Genomic DNA, 4,942 nt, shown 5'->3' on the forward strand with positions numbered 1-4,942 from the left:
GTTTCCTAAGAAAGAGTTTCATTGTTCCAACCAAGTAGACTTATCATGCGAATGGTGCCAACTAAAACATAATCATGCAACCTATCCTAATTATGATGGAGTTTAAGGAACAAGAATTTATTTGGGTGTTACCTACGGAGATCGGTCGGTCGACCTCCCCACACTTAAAACTTAGCACGGTCCTCCGTGCTATAGGTTAGGCGCAGTGGATGGTCGAGTCCCGAGTGTCCCTCATCTTCAATGTCATCGGCATCCCCGCTTGAAGTTGCGGTGGATGTGGAGATATCTGGCTCCTCCATAGGTGGTGTGACTACGCTTAGAAGTTTCTTCACATGAACATATCGGCGTTGGTTACGCCTCTCATAACGGTCCAATTTCTTGTGAAGGTCTTCAAGGCGTTGGGTCGCTGATTTTTGTGGTGTAGATGAGGTGGTAGTGTTGCAAGTCGGTGTGGGTAGACCAATGTCCTTGGTGAATTCCGGAGGCTTGAGGCATCTCTTGGTCGGAATAATATCACCTTCGACCAGAATCGAGGTTCTCCTATCTTTAGCCTCTCGGTTGACGCCGGCCTTTGCAACTAATTCGGTCACCATAGCTGGGAATGGTAGATTTCCCTTGGCATGAATACGCCCCATGGATTGCCGAATGGCATGCGAAATGTCGACCGGTTTCTCGGTTAAGATGCACCATATCAATAAGGCAAGCTCGGCGGTAATGGATGACCCATGGGTGCTTGGGAGCACGTAGTGAGCTAGAATTTGGGCCCATGCTGTGGCTTCTTGAGTGAGGTGACAGATGTCTAAACCCTTTGGTCTTTGCTTTATGGTTCCCCGAATCCATTATGCGTCGGGTAAAGCAATTACGCGGAGGATCGCCCCCAATCGAAAGCACGGTCATCGCATGTAGCCAAGACTTCTTGGTAGGCATCATATCCATCCTCCAATGGCCCAATCCCAAGGACTTCTCGGATGGTTTCCACTGTGACTGACACTTGCTTCCGGCGCACGAATATTGATGTGAGAAGGGGTGAGTGGTAGTTGGAGTAGAATTCCACCACCCATGAGAGATTGGCCTCCTTTGGCTGCCTCAAGAGGAACCGCCATTGCCTCCGGTCAATGTGTGGCATCACAATCGGGTTGAGGTGAGCTGGTAGGACTAGGAGGGGTTCCGGGTGATAATTCCTTTCAATCATTTTTGAGTAAACAAGTTCGCAGTAGCGGTTGGGGAACTTGTTTGAATCTTTTGGAGGGTTGTCCTTCTCTAGAACATCAACGGGGCCCTTAGTCTTCTTTAAGAGCGGCTTGGCCGTAGGTTCTTGGTGCGCTTTAGTGGAAGCTGGCTTCTTCGGAGCCTTCCCTTTGTTCTTTTTTATTACCATCCTGTGATAGCAAAGAAAGGGGATAACATCAAACCCAAAGAAGCGTAATTAAATGTGATGATGCAATGAAAAGTTATGCCATAAACTGTGGGTATCATTATTACATGACAGCTGCAACATGTAACTAAGATAACATGTGAAGAGCAAGGCAATTCATTTGCATGTGGTACAAGGGTAGGTTAGGCATGCACGTAAGAAGCATGAGAGGCATACACCCTTAAAGACCACAAGTGGAAAGCAAGTTACGAAAAGATGAGTGAATGGATTGGGGAATGTGGGGATGCACGCAAAAGTGATTAGTTGAGAGGCAATTTAGTCAAAATGGACTCAAAACTCAAGTATGCCTTTCGTCGAACACTTGGCGTGCATCCTTTTTGTAGTATGTGATTAGAAGAAGGTGAAAGCAATGTAACATTCCACAATCCATTATTAATGACTATAGTGCACAATGGGTGTAAGAAAATAAGCAACACATCTCATCTACCAATGCAAGATAAGTTGAGACCCAAATGCCTATGAAGAGTTAAATTGAGAAAGAGAAAAGAAAAGGAAAACAAAAACACTCTAAAGGAATAACTAAAAGGAGGGAGGAGGGAAGGAAAGAGGCTACCTAAAAGAAAGTGAAACCAAATGATTAAGAATCAAAAGAGATAGGTGTAATGAGAGGGTACCTTAGTATAGTACCTTGAAGGATGGAAGAGGGTATGGAAGAAGAAGTTGTAGAGTGGGGTGATGTGGGGCCACCGGAGGTAGGTGGTGGGAGGTGGTTGAGTGGAAGAAAAGATGGTAGTAAGTGGATGGGTAGTAGAGGCGCGTACGCTGCACGCACGCGTCCATGCGCTTGGGCTGGTAGCTCAATGGTGGCATAGAGGAGGCACAACTCTCTGGACGAGGTACAAGAAGTTGGCGACAGGGTTGATAGCGCGCACGCGCACACGTCAACGGGGGTATGCCCCAGGCATGATATTGGCCTAGGGTGGGCCTAACTCTCTGTGGGGTGGCCTAGAGGAAAGTGCAGAACCAGGGACGTGGGCGCGGCGAAGGCGCGCACGCACATCTTGTGTTGGTAGTGTATGGATGCGTGCGCGCCAGGTGCGCGCACGCGGCAGAGGTGCTGGGCTGGTGGCTTAGTGCGGGCCCGAGAGTGGCTTAACTCTCTGGAATATGTACCAGGGGTGCAACAAAGTGATCGACGCGGGCGCGCACAGTACGCTAGCGCGTCGATCTGCAGATTTCGCCCAAGCGAGCGTACGCGTCATGTGCGCGCACGCGCGAGTTGCCTATGCTTCAGGCATGGTGCTGGCTTGGTGTGGGCGTAACTCTCGGGTAAATATATGGAGGGGTTTTTTTCGCAACCCACGCGTCCGCGCACGGTGCGCGTTCGCGTGGGTTGTCGCCAAATGCCTCAAGGGCGTGCACGCGCCAGGTGCGTGCACGCGCAGAAGGGTGCTTTTTCAAAATTTTGCATGATTTTGCACCAGTTATGACCTTCCAACCCCCCAAACAGCCACTTCAGTACTATAGTAAGGCATTTTAACTTGATAAACTACCAATGAACTCAACAAATGAAGCAGAATTAGGATTGAAATCTAACTATCAAACATGAAGTCAAGTGTTAAGCTAGTGTCAATCAAAGAATGATGCAATGGCTATATACAAAGGAAGATCTTACCATTGTGGGGTGTCTCCCACCTAACACTTTTGTTTACCATCCTTAAGTTGGACTTTCAATAGCTCAAAGTTCTTGTTCAAGAGGTGCATCCCTCAAGAGGAATACTTCAAATTCCTTGGAGTTCTTTCTTTGCTCACCATGGTACAATTTGAGACGGTGCCCATTTACCTTGAAAATTTCCGGACTTGATGGATGGCGCAAGTGGTAGACCCCAAAAGGATCTACCTTCTCCACTTGGTAGGGTCCATCCCACCTTGATCTAAGCTTTCCGGGTAGTTATCTCAATCTTGAGTTGTAAAGGAGAACTAGGTCACCAGGTCGGAATTCTCTTCTCCTAATGTTCTTGTCATGGATGGCTTTCAACTTTTCCTTGTAGAGTCTAGAGTTGTCATAAGCTTCTAATCTTAAGCATTCCAATTCAACTAATTGAAGCTTTCTCTCTACTCCGGCTCCACCCAAGCTCATATTACATTCCTTTATTGCCCAATAAGCTTTGTGTTCGATTTCTACCGGTAAGTGGCATGCTTTACCATATACAAGCCGAAAGGGGCTCATGCCAATAGGTGTCTTGTAAGCCGTTCGATAGGCCCACAGTGCATCGGAGAGTTTAGTGCTCCAATCCTTCCTATTCGGCTTCACAATCCTTTCTAACACATGCTTGATATCCCGGTTAGAAACTTCGGCTTGGCCGTTTGTCTGAGGGTGGTAAGCCGTGGCGACTTTGTGTATGATGCCATATCTTCTCATGAGGCCTTCCATTTTTTTGTTGCAAAAGTGGGATCCTTGGTCGCTAATGATTGCTCTTGGGAAGCCAAAGCGACAAATGATATTGTTCCTCACAAAAGAATAAACAACATGAGCGTCATCCGTTCGGGTGGGGATTGCCTCCACCCATTTTGACACATAATCAACGGCTAACAAGATGTAGAGAAAGCCATTGGAATTTGGAAACGGTCCCATGAAGTCGATTCCCATACGTCAAAGATTTCACAAAAAAGCATATTTTGTTGGGGGATTTCGTCCTTCTTAGAAGTATTTCCAAACCGAATGCATTGGGGGCAAGATTTGCAATATAGAGAAGAATCTTTGAGAAGCGTTGGCCACCAAAATCCGCAATCAAGGACCTTTCTTGCCGTTCTTTGGGGGCCATAGTGGCCACCTCCTTCGGAAGCATGGCAAGCGTCCAAGATTGCTTGGAATTCGGTTTGAGGTATGCACCTTCGCACTATTTGGTTTGCTCCACACCTCCACAAATAAGGATCGTCCCAAACATAGTATTTGGATTCGCTTTTCAGCTTATCCTTTTGATGTTTGCTAAGATTGGGAGGGAAGATGCGTGAAACCAAGTAGTTTGCTATTGGGGCATACCAAGGAACTACTTCCGAGATTGTGTGCAAACCATCTAGAGGAAAAGAGTCATTGATAGGAGTGGTGTCGCCTTTGGTGTGTTCGAGGCGACTTAAATGGTCCGCCACTAGGTTTTGGGAACCACTCCTATCTTTGATCTCCAAGTCAAATTCTTGTAAAAAAAGCACCCAACGAATTAATCTCGGTTTTGATTCCTTTTTGGTCAACAAATACTTTAGTGCTGCGTGATCCGAGTATACTACAACCTTGGAACCAAGAAGATAGGCTCGGAACTTGTCCAAAGCAAAAACAATGGCTAAGAGTTCCTTTTCGGTTGTAGTGTAGTTGGATTGGGCACCGTCTAATGTTTTGGAAGCATAAGCTATGACATAGGGATTCTTACCTTCGCGTTCTGCTAACGCGGCTCCTATCGCATAATTTGAGGCATCGCACATGATTTCAAATGGTTGAGTCCAATTTGGTCCTCGCACAATAGGGGCTTGTGTCAATGCTATTTTAAGTTTGTCATATGCTTCCATACATTC

Source organism: Arachis duranensis, chromosome 9 (genome assembly GCF_000817695.3).
Source record: "Arachis duranensis cultivar V14167 chromosome 9, aradu.V14167.gnm2.J7QH, whole genome shotgun sequence".
Classification (NCBI taxonomy): Eukaryota; Viridiplantae; Streptophyta; class Magnoliopsida; order Fabales; family Fabaceae; genus Arachis; species Arachis duranensis.